The sequence below is a fragment of the Nesoenas mayeri genome (assembly GCF_963082525.1).
Source record: "Nesoenas mayeri genome assembly, chromosome: 2".
NCBI classification, from domain to species: Eukaryota; Metazoa; Chordata; class Aves; order Columbiformes; family Columbidae; genus Nesoenas; species Nesoenas mayeri.
In genome coordinates this window covers 4,573,244-4,596,758 of record NC_137543.1, presented here as the reverse complement: position 1 = coordinate 4,596,758, position 23,515 = coordinate 4,573,244, and positions in this window count along the sequence as shown.

Here is a 23,515-nt window from a genome sequence, read left to right as displayed (position 1 = left end):
GCAGAAAGGCAAATGGAGTTTTGCCCAAAACAATAATAAAATAAATTAAAAGAAGCAGTAAGATAAATATTTCTGCTTTTATGTTTCAAAAGCAAAGTAATTGGAAAGTTAAACAACTATTTCGATATAAAATTTTGAAGTTAAGAAATTAGAGAAATCAAAATTAAACTGAAGAATTTAGTTTGACTTCAGTTTATACTTTTATTTTGTAGTGAACCAATAACATTATTTTAGATTTTATTTTGGCTTGATCTTATCTTTTGCTGTTTGTTTTGATCTATTTGAAACTAAAAAGGCCCATTATTTGCAAAAATGTTGGAAAAAAAATTGGTCAAATAAAATACTGATAAACAATGAGATCAGTAGGATTCTATACCAGTAAATGACTGTTTTAGTGATCTTGAGTAAAATAAGGAATTAAATTATTAAAAAATAATTTCTTCTTAGCTTTCATCACCACAGTGTGTCTGGGGGACAGATCCCTACAGGTGCCAAAAATCCACCATAATTTCAGCCATTTTAAACCAGACCACATATAGACATAATAATCCTTTATATACTGAAGTTCTAAAATGTGATACAATTCTAGTGATAGTAGTGGGCATTTTCTCGGCATCAGTCCTTCAAACTGACCTTTGAATGATCCCCAGTTTTAAATTCACTGCAGCACAAATTTTTTAGCTATAATCTCTATTACTTATTTCTGCACTCACAGGAATTGCTGCAGGTAAATGTTTTGAGTGTTTTTTTCCTGTGTAAAACTGTAATTCTGTAGTTTGATGTGTCAGCTCCAATGCTATCAGGAATCATTCAAATAAGTATTTGCTACAGAACTCCTATTGACACCTCCCATACTACTCCAGATGCCCTGCAAACTGTCTTCGCTACATAATTTAAAAAGCTGACACCTTTTTTTTCTACAGCATCCTTCTTTAGACATTAGTGTACTATTTTCATAACGTAGTCTTCCCTTCTCCAGTGAAATCACGGTGAATTTTGCCATTTATTTCCATGGTCACATGACCTGGCCAGAAGGCTTGACTATGTGGATCTCATTCTGAGTGACATCTGATCCGTATTCCAACACTGCAATAATGCTGACCTAAAATTAAGGTATTTCTGGGAATTCCTCATTAACATATTTTCCAAAGTGTCCCTGCTCTAAGCCTTAGGTCCTTAAACACAACATCTGTCACAACTCGCTCCACTAAATACACAGCAACAATGGTTCCAGGTCAAGGTTGGAAAGAAATGTGATTTTTAAGTGCTTTAAAGCTTCATTATGCCCTGGAAATTTCTTGGCAAGGTTTACATTGCATGTTTCCCTCTCTGAGATAAACCCAAAACGTTAAAGTTTTGGGTTTAATTTCCAGATACTTTTTTGTTGTTGTTTTAGTTAGTTAGTTAGTTGGCGGGTTTTTTTGTTGTTTTTTTGGTTTTTTTTCCTCTGCTTTATATATGAGATAATCTAGGATAAGCAATAGCAATGAAATAATCTTTTAACTGCTTCATGGGTAGCCTTCAGCTTAGACATGAATGACATCAGACAGGTGAAATGCTCATCTTGACCCCATAGATGCTTCAAACTCTAATTGTTTCCGAGAAGCCACAAAAATGCTGATGAGCTGATGGCAACGATGATGGTGGCATTACATGTTTGGAGGAAGATTTTCAAAGGTACAAAAGCACAGCCACCTTACTGAAAGCTAATGGGGTATAGCATTTTATATCTGCTTTGGATCTTTGAAGGGCTCTTCTTTCTCAATTAAAACAATTGTCTTCCTGCGGACTTACTCTATGTAGATCTGTTACCCAAATAAGCCCCCAAATTCAGCAGAAATTCCATGGGTAGACAAGTTCATGATCATGCATCTGCAAAAATAATTGGGATTCCAGGTGTTATCTTGAGACCACCAGCATTTGTGAAACAACATCTAGGCAAATACATCGAATAAGACTGAGAAGGGAAACCACTGTGTGATTCCTCCCCAAAATCCAAAGCCTTTTTGGATGCAATATTCGTCCAGATTTCCACTCCCTTTGTTTCTAACCGAGGTATTTTTGAATTTAAGCTAGATTTGCAGGTACTGCACAGCAGTAATAACCAATGCTGGAAAGCTATGAAGTTATGTGAGGAAAGCACTTGCACAAACCATAATCCTGGATAAATAAGAGTTCCCCTATACCACGTAGCAAACTCCAGGAATTTATGCTTTTTTTTTTTTTTTTCTTCCAATGCATAAAGAAGATGCACATTCTGTATTGGGCATTCATTGCTTTCTACTCTTCTCCCAATTCCTAAAGAGCGTGCTTAAAGTGAGAAAGATATTACATGAGTGGAGTGCTGGCATTTTTCCCGGCAAGGATCTGAGTACTGGCAGTTATCCTGAACTAAGAGGGACATTTCTATTTTATCCCTTTCTACTTCACTTAAAGAAGAATAAAAAACATGCAGCAATGAAAAGAATCAAGAAACCAACTAATCCTGCAGCTAATTCTACTTCAGAGCCCTGCTGTTGCACTCAAGCACATGCTATAGTCTTCAAGCCGCTCTCTCATTTTTCCGTCTCTCTCTGAGTAACACACGGCAATGTTGTAGACCAGGTGGTGAGGATGGAGAGCAGCTGCACCCAGGCCTGAATCTGAGCAAGCAGCTTCATCACCAAAAGGTTTTGCACAGAAATTGCTCTGTATCTGTGATCAGCATCGTTGCCTTTGTTTATACGTTGTTTGATGTTGCTATAACTTCCAGAGGCAGAGTGATTAGACTGGTATGCAGCTTTCTGTATGAGTACGTACTGTGAATTTACAGGCTAGCTTAATGATATTTTCTGGTTTGTCCTCTAGTCATTTTCTAATAATTACTATCATTACATTTGCCCTTTTGGCTGCCAATGAGCACCAAACTCAGTTTTTCAGGTAATGACTTTATGATGCCTTTCCTAATCAAGAATTGCTAATTTGAACTCTGAAAATGAATACACAGGGTTTCTGTAGTTTTTTGCTATACATCTGGATCTATTTTTGTCAACATTTTATCCTTTTGTGCAGTCATTGAGATTCTTTGAAGACTCTTTAGTTCTAAATAATCCGAATAGTTCTCCATCGGCAATAATTTTACCAGATCATTACCTCCCCCCCGTAAGAATATTATGCACAGCACAGCTAAAGCTCCTGCTCATAACTTCATCATGAAAATTAATCACCTTGTTTCTGTTCTCTTTTGTTTCTGATATTTTCCTCATAATTAGTTGCCAACCTTCTCTCTTACACTGTGACAACTTTAACAGCGTTGTGAACACATTTCTTTGTAGAGCACTATGTGAACCAAAGTACCCTGTGACAACCATTTGTTCTTGCCTGTATATTTTGGGACCTGATTACCTGGATTTAACCCCCTGCTTTTTTAAAAGTCCCTTTTTGCTGTGCTTCACTTTTTCCAGCACTGCTGAGGATCCCTTTGAGTCATTATCCTGCTGGATTGTCATTTAAAGTTTGTAACACTGGAATTGTCTCAGCCAGGCTGAGAAAGTCCCACAAGAGGAAAACAGAGAGAGACAGAATAAGAGCAATGCAGAGAGGATATGACAAAACTCCAGATAACAAAGAGCATATGGAATTGCAGACATATGTTGAAATAAAACCAGATAAATAGACAAGGATGCAGTTTCAGTAAAGCTCCAAGGATGTGATTTCCACTTCTGTAGGCCATTCTGCTTGCATGCATCCAGTCACAGCTATCTAAAAAATACATTGTTTTGCTCATCCAAATCTTGCCGCAAAACATCTGACGGTTTTTATAACATCAAGCTGAGTTTATTTGTTTGCTGGGCAGGAGCTTCTTCTGGAGTCTAATATACCGAGTTATGGGGACTGACTGGGTTAGTGAGATATTCCCATTGCCTCAGTGCTATAAATGATAAAACAACAATAATTTTGTTGGGGAAGCATGGTAATCAATGTAGGGTTCATCCTTGAAAAGGGAAGTCACTGTGAATTAATATCTGCACTGCTCCATTCCTAACAACATGTACTTTCACTTCCAAAACATTTTAATTTGAATTTTCATGAGTACAGGGCTACTATTTATTGCTCAAGGTATAATACTGTAAATAAAGGGTACAAAAATGTATATTGTTATCTCCCTTGTTATTCAAAATTCGGGTGTCTGGTTTGTGTGCCTAGATAAACAGACATAGTTGTGTCTTGATGTTTACTAGTGTGTGAAATTTTGTCTGTCTTAAAATAAAGGTAATCATAATTTTCAGTGGCAACCATCAACTTTGGAGGAATCAGGTTTAGGTTTTTTCTTCTTGCCCAAGTCTATCTGTGTAAGGCACAGATAAGAATAACTACAAATTGAATAGGACCTCTGAACTCTGAAAATGAACACATGATAACTGCCTCCAACTACGGCTCTTTGCTTTTTTAATATTTTCACTAGACCCACGGAACTGTTGTGGAAATGGTAAAGTATGTGATCAGTCTTCCAAATCTGTCATGTTTGAAGTTGTGTTCAGTTATATGAAAACCTGAAAATTATACGATTTTTACCTCTTGACAACAATACTCAGACAAAGCTGGTATCAAAGTAATTGTATATAAAATTATTTGGAAGTCTGAAGTTGAGTAATTATAATGCCTCAAACCAAACATTTTTGGTCTAAATCAAGAACTGGAAATCATTCTCCGTGTGTCATAAGAAGCATGGAATCATAGAGCAGTCCAGGTTGGAAAGAATCATAGAATCACAGAATGTTCTGAGTTGGAAGGGACCCACAGGGATCAAGTACAACTCCTGTCCCTGCACAGGACAACCCCACAGTTCACAGAGTGTGTCTGAGGACGTTGTCCAGTCTCTTCTTGAACACTGTCAGGCTTGGGGCCATGACATCTCCCTGGGGAGCCTGTTCCAGTGTCCAGCACCCTCTGGTTGAAGAACCTTTTCCTCATGTCCAACCTAAACCTTCCCTGGCACATCTTCCTGCCATTCCCTCGGGTTCTGTACTGGTCACTAAAAGGATCATCTGGTCCAACCTTTTCAGGGAAAGGAGGCCTAGGTGAGATCATCTACCACCACGTCCCATGGCAGCCTGAAAACCTCCAGTGATGGGGACTCTACCACATCCCTGGGAAGGTTGTGCCAGTGATTTATTTTTCTCACTGTAAAAAATTTGTTTCTTATATCAAGATGAAACGTCTCCTGGTGCAACTGGTACCCATTGCCCCTTGTCTTGTCCATGTGGTTCCTTGTGAAGATAGAGCCTCCGTCCTCTTTGTAGCCAACCTTTAAGTACTGGAATACTGTGAAGAGGTCCTCCTTGAGCCTTCTATTCTCCAGGAAGAGAAGGCCTTAACTCCTTCAGTCCTTCCTTGTTATTTTCCTCATTATTATATTTCCACTTTTATTAGAGTTCTAATAAAAGTAAGCCTATATTTAATAGCATGCTGCTCCTGTTGGCACCTCTTTAAACCTCCCATCACTGTTGTAGAGCTATAAATGCGGTTTGTCTTGCTCTTTTTTTTAGCCAGAGAGCATCCACCTTGACACTGAAAAGCTGTTTTTAATTCACTTCCAGTTTCACACACCATGTGTATCCCTTCCTCACCTTCCAGGACTAACTTACAAAGAAACTTTCCAGCCACCCACATTAAACAAGATGTGAAATTAAGGATACTTTGGGGATCATTTGTTCTGCTCGTATGCTCTGCTATTCCATCCTTTTTTTTTTGCATGGGATGTTAAATTTATGCTGATTAAAGTTGAAAATTTATTTCTGCTGCAATTGAGTGCTTGCAGGATCCTTTTCCTACTATTTCCTTTTTTTTTTCTTGGAGTCAGAAAGCAGTAAGTTTTACTAAAGGGAAGGAAATCTTGCTGAAGGGATCTCATCTAGGGTAGTATGTATGTTTCTCTAATTCCTCAGTGTACGAATCTACCTGAACCATTACATCATTGTACTCCTACCTCACCATAATTGGAATCAATATTACTTAGAACAACATTTCATTAGAATTTTATGCTCCTAATTATAATATATAATGCAGCTTTTGGACTGCCTGTTCTTTGCTTGCCAATTCAAGTGCCCTTGCCAAGGTAACCTGTAAACTGCATTATATAGGATTTATTACATAATTTCCTTTGTGAATATAAGGTGATTATCACCTTCATTACTAGTCATAGATGTATGTGCTATTGTATTTTAAGTGTGTTAGTGCCTTCCACGTGGCACATGGTAATTTACAATTAGAATCACTTCCCCTTAATCGTTATAGTACAGTCTATTAGCAAATTGCATTTCCTAAAGCCTAATTATTTTTTTTAGTCATCCTTGAAACACAAGAATGTTTTGTGCTGATTTTAGCTGGGATAGAGTTAATTTACTTCATAGTAGCTTTTATGGGGCTGTGTTTTTGATTTGTGCTGAAAACAGTGTTGATAACACAGTGGTGTTTTAGTTACTGCTGAGCAGAGTTTACACAGGGCCAAGGTCTTTGCTGCTTCTCACACCACCTCCCAGCGAGTGAGCTGGGGATGCACAAGGAGATGGGAGAAGACACAGCTGGGACAGCTGACCCCAAATGACCAAAGGGATATTCCACACCATATGACAACATGCTCAGCATATAAATCTGAGGGAAGGAGAAGGAAGGGGGGAACTTTTCGAGTGATGTTTGTCTTTCCAAGGAACTGTTCCATGTGATGGAGTCCAGCTTTCCTGGAGATGGCTGAACACCTGCCTGCTGTTGGGAAGCAGTGAATGAATTCTTTGTTTTGCTTTGTTTGCATGTGCAACTTTTATTTTACTATTAAGGTGTCTTTATCTCATTCCATGAGTTTTCCCACTTTCACTTTTCTGAGTCCCTCCCCTCTCCCAGTATCAGGGAGTGAGTGAGTGGCTGCGTGGTTCTTAGTTGAGAGTTGGGGTTAAACCACAACAGGTTTCTTAATGATGGCTGTTTCACTTTTTCAACAATCCCTGTTTTTTCCCTCCCTGTGATCACCCTTGAAATCTGAAGGTACTAACCCAGAAATGCCCAGGTTCTTTTGGTGTAAAACACAAAAAATACCAGGTCCTAAGACCTAGGATGACACTGAAAAAATACAAAAACTAAATCAAACTGCTCCTTATCTTACTCACTCAAATTTGATTATTTGATTCTGTGCAGACAATATCTCAACTGAAAAGCAAACTTTTAAATCGAATCTAAATGGGAGAGAAGCTGGTACCTCATACTCTTAAGTATTTTTCTCAGTGTTTTAAAACTCAATGCTACCAATTAATCACCACTGTCATCCAAGTGACACGCTCTGTACAGAATTTCACTATGCTCATTGCTATAATGCAGGGTCCTTCCCAGTGGAATAGAGAACACATTTAGAGGAATAAAAGATAATATTTTACTATCTGTGTGATAACATATTTGTTCTCTTTTAACTTTATCTTCAGTCTTCTTCCCATACAAAAAGTTGTCTTGGATATTTTTTATACTTTTCTATGCATACGCACTTTTTATTCTTCAATTTTTCAGGCCAGATTTTAATCATCGGTAGATTTTCTGTTACTCAGGGGGTTGGCTCATATCACAGAAGTTAAAAGAAAATTTTTAAAAAGCTCTGCAAAAATAATAAAAAAAAAAAAAGTAGACTATAATTATCTGCCCTCAAATTTGATCCTTGGGAAAATGCCCTGGGATCTCTTAATGACTAACAGTTTGACAACTCAATCTACAATACCGGTGTTTCTCTAGAACATTCAGTTAATATTGCTTCAGAAGGAAGAAGACCATATTTTGAATCAAAGACAATACTCTTGTATCCATTCTTCTCCAAGCTTCTGGTCAACAACAGCAAGGAATAAAAAATAAGATCTAACACTGAGTAACTCCACAGCGTAAACCTGTCTGCAGGCCTGAACCTAAGAAATCAGCCTCTGAAGCCTTCTGCATGACAGTGAATAGATCTTCACTCATGAGAATGGTTTGGAAAGTGATCACAGAATCATAGAATCGACTGGGTTGGAAAAGACCTCAGAGATCATCAAGTCCAACCCTTGGTCCAACTCCAGTCCATTGACTAGATCATGGCACTAAGTGCCATGTCCAATCTCAGTTGAAAAACCTCCAGGGATGGTCAGTCCACCACCTCCCTGGGCAGCCATTCCAATGCCTGACCACTCTCTCTGCAAAGAATTGCTTTCTAATAGCCAGCCTAAATTTCCCCTAGCAGAGTTGAAGCCCATGGTCCCTTGTCCTATTGCTGACTGCCTGGGAGAAGAGACCAATCCCCACTTGGCTATAACTTCCCTTCAGGTAGTTAATGATGGCGGAGCTGAACAAGTTGTGAATTTTGTATTCAGGCCTATGTGTTTGGTTTATGGGGTTTTTTTTTCATCGGAAAAGTTCTGAATGAGTGAAATTGAACAAATGAGCCCTGAACAGATATTCTGGTTCACTTATCTCCCCGCTGCAGTCTCCACTCAGCTCAATAGCAGATTTTCTAATCTCTGTTTCACCAGAATTAACATCGAGGAATGATGGGATGCTCAGTCAAGATTGCAAGGCAGACTCTTCCTTTCCTTCCCTTTGACATTTAGAGATTTAATCCTTTGCAAACTGTGTGTCTCACTGTCCCCTACAAGCTGGTTTAACCCTTTGCTAGTCTCATTTACCTTTTTTGAAACAGGACTGACAAAAAAAAACAGACAGTTACAGAATCTGTTTGAACACAGAGCCCAATCCGTAGACTGTCTAATAGTCTGTAACAAAAGCACATGAAAGGGAAAGGAGGGAAAAATATATACAAAGCAGAACTTGCATTTGAGCCAATGCATTAATTTGTTCACATTTATGGGAAATTAATCTACAAATCCTTATCAGCTGGAACCTTCCAATTTTCTTGATGGATTTACAGATAGTAGTTTTATTCACTCTCAGACTCCCCTTAGGAAAATGAAACACAAGTGCTTTGTGGGTTTTGTCAGATTTCTTTGCCAACAAAAACATGGAAATGCTGAAAGAGAGGACACAGATTGACTTAAATTATCTCTAAGTCAGAACAAGTGCCCCAGCCCAGGAATTAAATATATCACTGTTCATGGTCAAGCTGAGCTAACTTGGGTTCCTCTAGAGCTCCAGCTTCATGGTAGAAGAACCCCATTTGTCTCCTTTTGTAAGACAAGTTCTCCACTATCTTAACCCTCTTAGTCATGTATTTCTACCTCTGCTCCACCTTCCTAGCTTGCATTTATTCCTCTTAACCATTAGTACATGCTGTATTCCACAGGGAAGTCCTGTCATCACCAGTGTAATGTCATTTTTCTTTGCGTATCTTGACTGGAAATGGATCAGTTGATAAACCCCTCATGAGCACATCACATCAGTGCCTCACAGCTACCCTTCCATCAGTCGAGTCACTGGATAATAGCATCATTTCTCTGAGTGTCTTTGCATTTTACTGGCAAAAATAAGCTTCATTTTTCTGCAGTATCACTGTAAAGAAAATAAGATGGATTCTGCTCTGCCTCCCATATAATGTACTGTATTTTTTGCCTGAGTACCTGTGACAGGATGTACTATTAGTAATGAGATGTGATTCAGAAAGAATAGGTGGATTGGCACATACCAGGCATGATCTGGTCTGTATTGAATAACAAAACTTTCAACTGACAGGTAGAAATGTCAGTTCATTTTGTAGGAGTGATTTTTCCTTTCTCTTTCCAATGGAGATTTTCTATCTTCAGATTTCACTGCAACGTGATGTTAAACTCATCATAGTACTGAAGGAGCAACTCTTGTGAGTAGGAATGGCAAGTGAAAGTGCTAAATAACCATGAATCTTGATGTTCTGATCAAATTTTAATTAAAAGGAATATTTTTATTTTCTCTGTTCTAAATAATCCCCTTTAACACTTAAATAGTAAAGTGAGATTGGAGAGAGTAAAAACGTGTTGTCTCTCTGTTCTAGTTGCATCCTCTGACTTCATGTGAAGAGGGAGAGGTTGGTAAGTATTTCGTAGAGGTAGGAGAGATAAAAGGCACTATGGAATGTATATGTTGCACAGTTGCAAGTATTTTAGAACACAGAGATCACCGCCTATAATGGACACACTCACCCATCTGTGATACTACCACGTAGAAAAATAATTGTCTAGAGATGCCAAAAGTAAGAAGGAGAATGTTAACAAAGTACAAACACATACCCTTCCATTCCAAGAAACAGCAGTAAGGTCTCATTAAATATGAAGCAAGTCAGAAACTGATGTCACTTGTCACAATAATACTAGAGATATTTATAAAACTCTTAATAAAAAAGTACTACTGAGTTTTCCTGGCCAAATATTTTAAAAAAATAAATCCTTGTGTAAATGCAATCAAAATTCATCTTCAATGTTTTAAGATCAAAATCCATAGCTTCTTGCACAGAGGAAGGCAGTCCTGTGCTAACTGCTCTGTTTGACAGAATAGCAAGGATTAAAAGAAAAGACCAGATAATATATATGGACAAATACTAAATGCTTAGCAATAGCAATGTAGGACCAAGGAATTATCTCCTAACAGAAGCAATGCAACCCTCTTTGCTTTGTTCCTCTAAAGCTGGACTAAATAGATAGCAAAAACAACCTTATATTTTAGAGGGTAATGGAATAGATGTTCTTTTTTCACCTCTGAAGTCTTTTCAAAACAGGGTTGTATAAAGATAGCTTGTAAGTAATGGAACATCTAGTATGGTACAAGTATCTTATATGGAAATACATTTTTAAGAAGAACAACACAGTATATAGTAGGATTACAAAGGTATTTAAGTCTTCACAGTTATCACTATTTCTTAGTTAAAAAAATAAATAAAAAAATGGGACATTTAAGAAATACAGAAAAGACTTTGTCCTGGTCCCTTACCAAACTGAATTTTTATCTCTTTAGAGTTTTATTTCCAACATCAAAATTCCTATTTCTTAAATAACCCTGTTTAAGAAATGCATTTATTGGAGTACTAAAAATTAATGACTGAATTTAAAAGCATTTCTGACTTCAACAGATACATAATTGAGGAAAGTGTATCCTCCCAGTATTTGTGCTGGTGTGACTCCCTCGGTTCCAAACTACTGACTACTCTTTCAAGCTACACAAAATATCCCAAATACAAAAGTTCATAAAAAGAAACAAAATCTGAGATAATTAGAATTTATGGAAGTTGTAGAGTTATTTGAAGGAGATGGCTGAATTCTAAGGAGTTACTGGAGAGGAAAAGGCGATTACAGCAAATCTGAGTTCTTTGAGCCAACACATGTTGCTGGGCAAGAGGAACAAGGTAGAATAATTGTTGTGCATTCATGAATTTATTTAGATTATGCAGGCTGAAGGGCATTGGAAATGCTGTCCAGGTTTCCTGTTGGCAGGCAGAACCATCTCAACACAATTAACTCCAAAATCCATTTAATAAAACCACAAATCATGTTTAAAAGCAGCAGTAGGCCTCCCAGATATCCATGGAGCCAAATACAAAGCACAAAAGCCAAATACACCTAAGGGAATTTGGTAAAGGAAGTTTGTGTCACTCACTACATTTTTGCTAATGAAATCTGTGAGAAGATGCAAACTTGATCACTCTGCTGTTCGAGGATGTTTGGCTTTTCTAGGCAACCACATGTCCAGTTTTCTCTCTCTAATTATTCGTATTTGAAACCACAGAAACATGGAATGGTTGATTTTGAAAGAGAACTCTGATGGTCAGGTTGGACAAGGCTTGGAGCAACCTGATCTAGTGTAAGATGTTCCTGCCTATGGCAAGGGGACTGGATTAGATGACCCTTAAAGGTCCCTTCCAATCTAAACCATTCTATGAGGTCACTGGTCCACCCCACCTGCTCAAGCAGGGCCACCTACAGCTGGCTAACCAGGACTATGGCTTTTGAATATCTCCAAGCAGGGAGACTCCACTTTCCTGGTCACCCTGTGCCTGTGTTCACTCACCCTCAAAGCAAAAAAATATTTCTGGATTTTCAGAGAGAGCGTCTTGTGTCTCAGTTTGTGCCCATTGTCTCTGTTCCTGTCCCTGGACACCACTGAAAATGTCTTGGTTCCATCTGCTTTGCACCCTCCCTTCAGGAATTTATATTTATTAATAAGATACTCCCTCAGCCTTCTCTTCTCCAGGCTAAACAGTCCCAGTTCTCTCAGCCTTTTCTCATAAGAAAGATGATCCAGATCCTGTGGCCTTTTGCTGGACTCTCTCCATTATGTCCATGTCTGTCTTCTACTGAGGAGGCCAGACCTGGACACAGTACTCTAGGTGTGGCCTCACCAGTGTTGAGTAGAGGTGAAGGATCACTTCCCTTGTTCTCCTGGCAATACTTCGTCTAAGGCAGCTCAGGATATCATTTCATGCCTTCGAAGCAAGGTCCCATTGCTGGCTCATGTTCAATTTGGTGCCCACCAGGACCCCCTGTCCCTTTTCTGTCAAGCTACTTTCCAGAGAGCAGATAGTAGAAGGACTGGGTTTTCCTGAAAAGGCCAACATTTTCCTTAAGGGCATCCAGGACTTGGTTAAAAAGGAGGAAAGATGCAATACTTGAGTTCCAGCTTGGAAAAGGGCAGTAAGACAGACAAAGCGTGCAACCATGTGAGGATGTCAAGCTGTGTGGAACGCATCTGATGTGTGGAAGACAATTGTGTGACAGTCAACAGGATAGTTCATTATGGACATGGATCAACATCAACCCATAACATCAACATGTATTCATGACTTGTCAGTCTCCAGCTGAGTATGTACAGTTTTGATTTACCAGTTTAGGAAAATGATTTTTACTAAGAATATCACATCTTCTTGCACTAAAGTAGAAAATAACATTGTATTTGACATTATTCATACAGGGACTCCATTATTATTATTATACAAACTTTGATAAGTTTTAAACTATCATTTTGTGGCCACAAGTTTCAGTGGTTCATTAGTGTGAATGAGCTCTCCCCACAAACCACATTAAACTGATAAAAATGTGTTTTTAACTCAAGTAGTGCAGTCTATACTCAAAATTGCATTGCTCTCGGTTTTAAGTACTGGCTGCATTAGCGCACAGGAGACAGCAAGTCTAGCTGCTGGATAAGGTTCTCAGTCATTTGATGAAGATTATTAAACTATTTAGCCATTATTGATAATATGATTTACCATGCCATTTTGCTCATTATTATCAGTATTTATGTCACTCCTAGAAGTTCAAATCATGGGCAATGCACCCACTAAGCTGGACTCTACCTGAAAACACAAACTTTTCCTCCAGTATGTTCCCCCAGCCCCCTAGGAATATAGGTACTGTGGTGGAACACAGCAGGCTTTCACAATTCATAGAGAAAATTAATGAAGAAAAGGAGGCTTAGGGGAGACCTTACCACTCTCTACAACAACCTGAAAGGAAGCTGTAGCATGGAGGGGATTGGCCGCTTCTCCTAGGTAACAAGTGATAGGATGAGGGGAAATGGCCTCAGTTTGCACCAGAGAATGTTCAGATTGGATATTAGGAAAAAAAATTCTTCATGGAAAGGGTTGTCAGGCATTGGAAAAGGCTGACCAGGGCAGTGGTGGAGTCACCATCCCTGGAGATGTTTTAAAGACACATAGACGTGACACTTAGGGACGTGGTTTAGTGGTGGAGTTGGCAGTAGGTTAATGGTTGGACTCGATGACCTTAAAGGTCTTTTCCAATCAAACCAATTTTATGATTCTATACAGATTCCCAGCACAATTTTATCCAGATCCAGATAGTACTGCCTAGAAGAACTAACAGCTATGGCTGAATGGTTGCAAGGACCGAGAGCAATGGATCATTCCCCATGAGGATATAGAAACTCCATTCCAGCTGAGCCTTGACATTGTTTTTTAGAATGGATGTCATGCTCTTCTCAATCTAGGAGACAAAAACAAGAGAACATGTGCAAGACAAAACAGAGATCTGTTTATATTATATTATTGACTTTCCAGCATAGCCACATTTCAGATTCTGCTGATATGGGCCTGTGATATGTCTCAGGAGAGGCAATTCTGGCTTAATAAAAATATCAGTTCTCGCAGTAGCATTAATGCTAAACAAAGAAATAAAGGTGTATCTTTGCATTGAGAAGAGTATACCTGCTATCCTTTATTTCACCTTTTCCTTCCACTACCATAAAGTCCAGATGTCTTTTGCAAGCTGGGACTTCTAAGTAGGACTCAGCTGAATTCACCTGAGCTGATGCAGGGCACTGGTTTTGCAAGTTGGCTGATCACAGTGAACCCACGACGGCCCCTCCAGAGCTCCAGGGATACTTCAAAGGAAATGCATTGAGATGGGAGAGGAGGATGGGAAGGAATTTGCATTTTAAATATGACACTTCTATGAATGAATAATAAGGGATTTGTAAGGCTGGTCACCAAGAATTAGAAGAAAAAAAACCCACAAACCTCTTCATGGGTGCTATAGTTAATTCTTCAGGCCTGTTTTCCAGTGATATTAATACACAGTTTCTTCCTGCAGAGGCTTTGTGTAACCAAAATGATTAAAAAGGTACATCAGTTAAATAGGAAGATACAACAGGGAATCTGGAGCCAAGAACTTAATCTTATGACACTTGAAAGCTGCCGAAGTGGGTGGCTGGACTTCCATGTGAGGTCTTCAGGCTCTCTTAGGAATAGACTATTCAGGCTAATATTATGAAAATTGGGCCTTCTCAATGAACACAACGCAGATTTCAGAATATCCCTTTAAAACCAAGGTGTTGGGGATTTTTGGCTTGGTTTAGTGTTTTAGGGGTTTTTTTGTTCATTTGTTTGGTGTTGTTTTTCTTTCTTGTTGTTTGATGTTTTTTCCCTTAAGTTTCAATATTCAGTGTGCAGCAGGTTAGGATACTCATCAGGAGTAACTCAGCAGCATCTCTGTGCTTGGGCCCTATGGCACTGTGAAAGAAATGGGAGAATAGTGGCACATTCATGGTGAAATTGTGTATCCTTCATTAGTACTGGCCTCATTTCTGTAAGCATTTTAATGACTTACAGGAGACAGGATCCCTTACAGCCCCTCAAATACTCACTGGCCTTCCAGCAAGGAATCTCCTACGACATTGCATGTACTGAAAAACCAAAGTGATAACCACAGCACAACAAACCCATCCGAAGTAAAAAAACAAACAACTTGACCACCTGGGAATAAAACAGGAGGAGATGTCGTCTTGTGCATAGCTGTAGTGTGGTGTTTCACTGTGATACCAGGATAATCGCTTAACCAAGTGCTTCTGCTTTTTCAGGCACTAAAGTACAGTTAATATCATGTGCTTTCAAAAGCATTTGGAGATCTCCAGATGATAAATTGTGCTACAGAGACAGACAGAATGATACCCCTGTTGATTATTATTATTACAGGAAAAAAAAAGGACAGAACTAGGATTGTTTCTTTCTCTGTAGATTCCAGTATCATTTAGAAAGGAGAATAGAAAGCTATTTCTGGAATCACGCAGGGCATAAAATAAATAACATAACTCGTATCTCACATGAATTTAGGAATTATTTTGAAATTTAAATGATTAGAAAAGAAAGAATTATCAGAACACACAATACTGTGCTTCCAGTAGCTCAAAACAAACTATATACGATGCCATTTGAGCTGCATTTTCAAGGCAAAGTTCAAAGTAAGAGGTCTGAAGCATAAATAAGTGTTTAGACACCTTATTCTAATATTTGCCTATTTTTGTCATTATAATTTAATAGAGAAAATAAAATCACTCTTCTGCAGAAATAGCATTTGTTTCTTGTTGTCCTGGTTTTGTTAAAAACAAGTTTCTCTTTCAGTGAATTTTGCCTGTCAGCTAAAGCCTTCATATTAACTGCATTTTCCTGGAGAACCAGACAAATGTTTTGGTAAAATCTAGCAATGGAATGCAAACTTATTGATAAGCACGGATGGACATCTCGCGAGAGGGGCGACGAGAAACAAGTGACCAAGAAACTGACCAACTGTGTATAACATTCCATTCACGTGAATACTTCATATAAAATGGGAGATCACGAGGATCTCGCCCCTTTTTTTTCCCTATGGCCGACATTAGGAGAGGACCTTGCTAGTCGTCCCTGCGAACTGAGGCCTAGTGAGAGGCTGAATCCAGCTCCGGTTGGCTGTGGAGTCTAATCCAGGACTTTGGGTGCCGGCTCTCCAGTTGCTGAGACTTTCAAGATTGGTTTTGTATATTTTGTATTATTTTCTCTATTCTTACTAGTAGCATTAGTAAAACATCTTTAATTTTTCCAACTCTCTTCTCTCTGTCCTTCTTTTTTCCTCCCAATCGCCTCTCCTGAGTGGAAGGGGGGGAGAGGGAGGGGCAAAAAGGGGGAAGTGGGGGGGAGAGGGGGTTAACAATACATCTGCCAGGGTTTTATTGTCACCCCGCAATCTTAACCCTCGACACTTGTCAGGCTGGACTCCTGTTCATTATATTAAGCAGATTATAGCTGTGAATCACATTACAGTGAAAAAGGCAGTTGTCCTAGTTTCAAGTACAGACTGCCTGAATATGGAGCTAGATTCTGTAAAATATTTAAACATTTACTGAAGATATCTTAAAGGCAGTTTAGTAGGCACTACAGTATTGTTCCTACTCACTGGTGTTTTCACAAAGCCAAAAAAGAAGTGAACACAAAACAGTGGACCAGTTAGAACAAAGCAGATCCAAAATCTGAACTTCATGCTGGCATGTTACATGTATTTAAGGGCTGTATAAAAATAAATATTAATTTTTGTTTACCTGGTATCCTGACTATAATAGTTTGCAAATATCTATAAACTAGGTAGTCCTTTATGTTACTCAATATCTACTTGTTCTTCAGCCTACACTCATCGCCAGTTTGTCCTGCTCTCTATTTTGCCCTCAGTTTTAGCAGTGGGCTCTGAGTTAAGCCCCATAGTCCAGGTGGATCTTTTTTCAGACCTTGCAATGCTCTAAGGTGAAGGTGCTTCTCTAAATGCTTCATGTGCTTTTTTTCTCATCCATTTTCTTCAACATCCCTAAATAGCTCTTAACACAGATCACTGTAGTGAACTGGATGGGTTTCTGCCTTCTCTTCTCTTCTTCTCTCTCCTCTCTTCTCTTCTCTTCTCTTCTCTTCTCTTCTCTTCTCTTCTCTTCTCTTCTCTTCTCTTCTCTTCTCTTCTCTTCTCTTCTCTTCTCTTCTCTTCTCCTCTCCTCTCCTCTCCTCCTCCTCTCCTCTCCTCTCCTCTCCTCTGCCTCTCCTCTTCTCTTCCCTTCCCTTCCCTTTCTCTTCCCTTCTCTTCCCTTCTCTTCCCTTCTCTTACCCTTCTCTTACCCTTCTCTTCCTCTCTCTCTCTTTCTCGTCTCTTTCTTCCTCTCTCTCTTTCCTCTTCCTCTTGTCTCTCCTCTCTTCTGACAAGGACAGTTGTCCAGAGTTGTGTACAGCCAGTAGAACAGAGCAAGCATCCTCTAAGACAATATTAAAAGAGAGGCAGGCTTGCTCAATCCCTGGTGATACCTACAACTTTTAATTGACTGTCTAGATGTGGAATTCAGAGAACTCACCTGAAATTCCATAGGCAGTGAAAAATGTAATGGAGTGAAAATAATGGAACACTACTAAAACCAAATTAAATTATCAACATGAAGACAGATGACCTACTGTAAACCCGATACAATCAATTAGATAGCAGCCTCAATAGATGGGATCAGTGTGCTTTAAATGCACACAGCAGAGTTCCTTGTATCTATGTAGAAATTAGCAGATCAAATTAATCTCCAAAGCGCTTCTACTGAAATAATGAGATATGTGCCACAAATATTTTTGCTTAATTTATCTAAACACATACTTTGAAGATAGTGAGGTGCAAATAAAATCCATTCAAGTTTGGAAGGTGAGAGCTTGGGAGCAACTGCTACAATTGTGCTGCTTCTAATAGCCTCCAGAAAGTTACTTAACTTCTTTATGTCTCAGTTTTACTGCCTTTAAAACAGGGGTATTGATAGCTCTGCACCTCTGAGGGGTTGCTCAGAGTGGTAAGTTAAGACCTGCTGGGTGAAAGACCATGCAGGACTTTTATTAACATTGTATTGTAACATCTTCAGCTCAGCACACTGTTTTACAGTTCATCATTAAGGAATGTAGGCATGTAATCAGTGTTTAGCATTAAATGCTTCCTTCTCTGTTCATTCAAATGAGAATGGTACCTGGTTCACGTTGAGCTCTAGAACTGACAAGCTGGGTTCACTTAATATCACTCTCTGTAATATCCTTCTATAAATCATGTTTAATTTTATTTTTTTTTTTTTACACTTGGCTACATGAAATTCTACTGTCTACAGCTTGAGAATCAAGCCCTTGGTCTAAGCCTTTGTAAAACCTGATAGCGTATTTCTCATTATGTCCATAGTAATTTAAATTATTTTCCTTTGTCTAAGACTTCCGTTACGCTTTGATGCTCATGGACGTTTTAAGTAACTACCTTTTTTATTAGCTGACTCAACACATGACAGAAGATTATTCCATCCAGTTCTCCTCCTAAGGCCCTTTTATCAGCCGAAGTCCTTATATAACCTCTCTTAATGTTACCAATAGTATCTGTGGGGGTGGAATGCACTTAGAGAATTTACCCTCCAAACACACCTTTGGGTTAGGGAAGATTTCCATCCATTTTTAGCAGAAGAATTGATCCAAACAACATATAACTGAAACAGATAATTAGTCCAAACACCATTTCCCAATCTGGGGCAGTGGGAACTAACACAAAAACAGACAGAAGGCTTTCCCATGGGAAAAGATGTCAAAAATCAAGAACTAAGCTGGAATCGACACTTTCTTCATCCAGTTCCTTGTCAGCCAGCAAATCAGTCCTTCGGTACAAAAAAACAAAAATAAAATCAGGTTTTGTGCATTTTGAAATGCAACAGCTTAATTGTTTCTCAAGCTTTTCCTTCTATAGCAAGACTTAAGTACCTCAGCTGGGGCCATATTTCTTTGAGAAGTATTCTCACTTTTGTCAGTGTCTGTGTCTCACACTGGCATATCCAGAAATGCTGACTGTCCTCTGTAATATCATAGTCGTCAGATATATCATTATCTGTGTTACCTAAAGGTTCCCCTGGGACAGAACTGACATTCTCAGGCAGAACCTGCAACTTTCCTTCCATCTCTTTGCTGAGTACCACCACCATCAACATGCCTTTGAGAAACAAATCCACATCTGCATGCTGTTTCTCTGAGGATGACTCAAACACAGGAGTTTAGGCACAGTCTACCAGAGCTATGCCAAAAGGCTTTAGTGACCAAAGCTAAAAAAGCCCTGCATCTTTTGTAGTAATTTGTGTGAGACATCCTAGCTCAAGCTCCAGTCTTTCTTAGCAGAGTGTAATAGTGTGGGTACTTCCAGAGCAAAACCACAGCAAAAAAATACATAACACTATCTAAGGAACACAAGGGAACCACATAGGACCCAGAGAAGAACCCACAATCAAGCAATATGAGATGCTACTCTGTGCTATGGGATTGTAGGGTAGGCTTAAGCAACATGGACTTGTAACTTGGCCTTGAGGGTGGAGTAAGTTCTTGGTAATTTTAAAACAAACAATATACTTCAGACACCTGAAGGTCTTTCTTGAGCAAGGATAGTGGATGGAAAGCACAGCGGTACTTCGATTCAAGCATACTGCTTTTCACTTGCATGTTAGGCAACCAGTACAGGTTAGTGGTTGACCCTACTGGAAAGCAGCATTGGGGAGAAAGACCTGGGAGTTCCCGGTTGCCAACAGGTTGACCATAAGTCAATGATGTGCCCTTGTGGCCAAGAAGGCAATGGTACCTGGGGTGCATTAGCAGGAGTGTGAGCAGCAGGTCAAGGGAGGTTGTTCCTTCCTCTCTGCTCTGCCCTGGTGAGGCCACATCTGGAGTTCTGTGTCTAGTTCTGGGTTCCCCAGTTTAAGAGGACAAAGAATTACTGGAGAGAGTCCAGCGGTGGGAGACAAAGATGATGAGGGGTCTGGAGCACCTTTCTTATGAGCATCTTTCTTATGAGCATCTTTCTTTTGAGGAGAGACTGAGAGAGATGGGTCTGTTCAGCCTGGAGAAGAGAAGCTGAGAGGGGATCTCATCAATGTTTATCAATATCTCACTGGTGGGTGTCAAGAGGACGGATCAGACTCTTTTCAGTGGTGCCCAATGATAGGATGAGGCACAATGGGCACAGACTGAAGCACAGGAGGTTCCATCTGAGTATGAGGAAAAACTTTTTTACATTGAGGGTGCCAGAGCCCTGGAACAGGCTGCCCAGAGAGGTTGTGGAGTCTCTTTCTCTGGAGACATTCAAACCCACCTGGACACATTCTTGTGTGATCTGTTCTGGTGAACCTGCTTTAGCAGGTGGGTTGGATTGAATGATCTCCAGAGGTCCCTTCCAAGCCTAACCATTCTGTGATTCTGTGAATTTGTGTTTCTGTATCATTACCACACTATGTTTTTATCTCTTGTTTTCTCCCCAAGAAAAGCAAGAGCAAACTAAGTTTATGTCTGAAGGAAAATCTTAATTAACATTCTGAAAGAAGCAGGATATCATGTGACATTTTCAGGAGATCTTTCTCCCTCTGAGATTCATTTTTCCAGGAATTCCAGGGAAAAAATATAGAAAGAATCATAAACTCCAATGAGTGGCTCTTCGTTCAAAATAAAAAAGAAAAAAACAGAAACAATTCCCAAATCTTCAAACAATCTCCTTCAAAAACAAAGCCTTCAATTCCTTCTGAAGTAACATCATCTGAAAAATGGGTTGAACAATAGGACTATTTCTGCTATCTCAGGTTCTGGGTACTGTGAGTTTAAAGACAAATATGCTGAAACTAATATTAAGTTGAGAATAAGGCTTAGTAATCTCACTAAATGTTAATAGAGTTTTAAAGCTGTTTTCATTAACTTTGTGCCCTTTCATATAAAGCTGGAGGGCTACTCAATGATAAGAAAACCCCACTGATATAGTCGCATGAATGGATGCTAAATGCAAATTCTGGAGCACTGGGCAACGCTCACAGCAGGGCTTTGACAGGATAAAGATTTTATGGAGTGTCATATTAGGACTTGTTGAGTAGGCTGAATGTCAAGAGCAAAAGCAACAGCAGGAAAAAATGAAAGCAAAAAGATCTCTGAAGTGACTTTTTTTTTTTTCTGGAAACTGCAATTAAAAAAATTAACTTTGCTCTATAAGTAGCTAAAAACCCAATAGGAAGCTCATCAAAGGAGATTTAAATGAAGAAAGAAAAATCTGACAGAGAGCAAAACCCTGCCTTTCACTGGCAAGTCAGAGACAGGCTGACAAAATATTTCTAGCAGGCCTAAACTCTTAAAAAATATTCAGCAGGGCATCTGATTATCTGAGCTGCAGCATCAAGCCTAATGCTTTGGTTGGGACTTTTTATGGGGAGAGTGGGTTGTGAAGTAATTGTCAGTAGGCTGCGGGGAGGAAGAACTCTCATGTACAGGACAGCCTGACAAAAACAAAATCCTGACCTGTAAGTGTAGATATAACAAGGCAAGAGTTTTATTTCCAGTTCACTCACAGACTCTCTCTGTATTTCTGATTCAAAGTCCCTGCAGTGACACATGGAACTGAAACTCAGGAGCAGCTTCATCAGCTTCTACACAACAGGGAGGTAACAACTGCTCAGCATTAAGCATGTGCTGAAGGTTCTGCTTGAAGCTTTCCTAAATGTGCTTTGCCTCCCTGTCTTTGAATATGGGAGGGTCATTATTTCTCTATGTATTTATCAACAACACACAAAAACCTCTCTCTCCATTAATGTTAAAGCCAGCATTACCCTCACTGGTCTCTCTATACAGAAACATCTCAAGAACACAAGTTCTCCAAAATTAACGTGGGTGATAAAGGCAGAAAGGGAAGAGTTAACTTGTGCCTGTGGTTAAATTTCACCACGGATGAGAAATGACCTAAATGTCTAGTTTTCAGAACTGCCAAAGTGAAGCAACATAATGTGTTGCCATGTTTTATAGTAACTGAACACTAAATTTGGGTTCATTACTCGGACTCTTTGCAGTGAAAAGACACCAGCCTTTTCCTTGGACAAATAACTTGAATTCCTTGAATCAGCATAATTTACCATAAAGGTCTAAGCAAGTTAATCCAAGGAGATAACTCAATAGCAAGGAAACACTGAACACAAGTTCAGCCATGTGGATTGCTGAAACACAGCAGGTAAATTAAATTTATCATAACAAGTTAATATTTATTCCTATCTAGACAAATAAAATACCATGCATTACCCCTTTTATCTGAAAATAAGACCTACCCCAAAAATAAGCTCTAGCGTGATTTTTCATGATTTTTGATGATGCTCAAAATATAAGCCCTACTCGAAGAATAAGCCCTAGTTACCATTCATTAAAAAAGTCAATTGAAATAGTGTCCAGGCAGCTATACATGTAAAAAAGTACAATTAATTGCCAAGAGAATGCAGCAGGACAGGTAGACCCTTCATCAAGAAAATAGAGTCTCAAGAAATTAATGATGGAATTAGGGGTCTGAATAGTTATGATGATGTTCCAGAAGATGATGACATGACTATATTTGAATGAATGTTGATTTTTTGTTGTTGTTCAAAATAAATGTAGATTGTTGTTCATGGAAAAATAAGACATCCCCTGAAAATAAGCCCTAACGCATCTTTTGGAGCAAAAATTAATGTAAGACCTGTCTTATTTTCAGGGAAACAGGGTATTACAGGAATTCTCTGCGGCTATTCAGTTTGGAGCTGCTCCTCAACCACTTCTGGTAGGTTGTATGAGCTCATTTGGCTATGAAAATGTTTCTTATCTTATGGAAAGAAGAATAGATTCTTTCTTGTCTATTCTAAGAATGTAAGGAAGGTTATTGGCAGAAAACAGTGGCAAATTCAGTTGCCCAGAAACTGAGCATCCTAGGGATGGACATGCGATGAAGCTGCAGGAATCAAAGCAAGGAAAAATATGTGGATTAATCTGTCAGTACCACCTTTCCCCACCACTTTCTTCCTTCCCATGACTGCCCCTTTGTGGGAAGCAAGAACAGACGAAATTCTGGCTACACAGAAGCAAGATGCAAGAAACATGGAATGCAGCTAGGGGTCTGGATACATATATGATGCACAAACAATTCTCAGACAGAACCTTGCTAAAGTTGCCCTTTAGTTTCTCTTTACATCAAAACCGTGAATGCATTAGAGGTGGAGAATGTTGCCTTCTGATCTTTTAGAAAAGCTGAGCCACGATAAATCTGACTAGCTGTGGCAATACAGTCCCTATTGAGCCCGTATCTGCCATGGATAAGGCAGATACCCTATGGATCAGTGAAATACTAAAGGGCAGTAGAAAACTCAGTATTATATTAATAATAGCTCATTACAAACAGCAATGAAAGAGTTATTAGCTAAAATTCAGCCTGGAAAATTGATTCTCCAGACTCGTGCATTTAACCATATGTTAAACTACTGTGATAGCTTTGATCACATT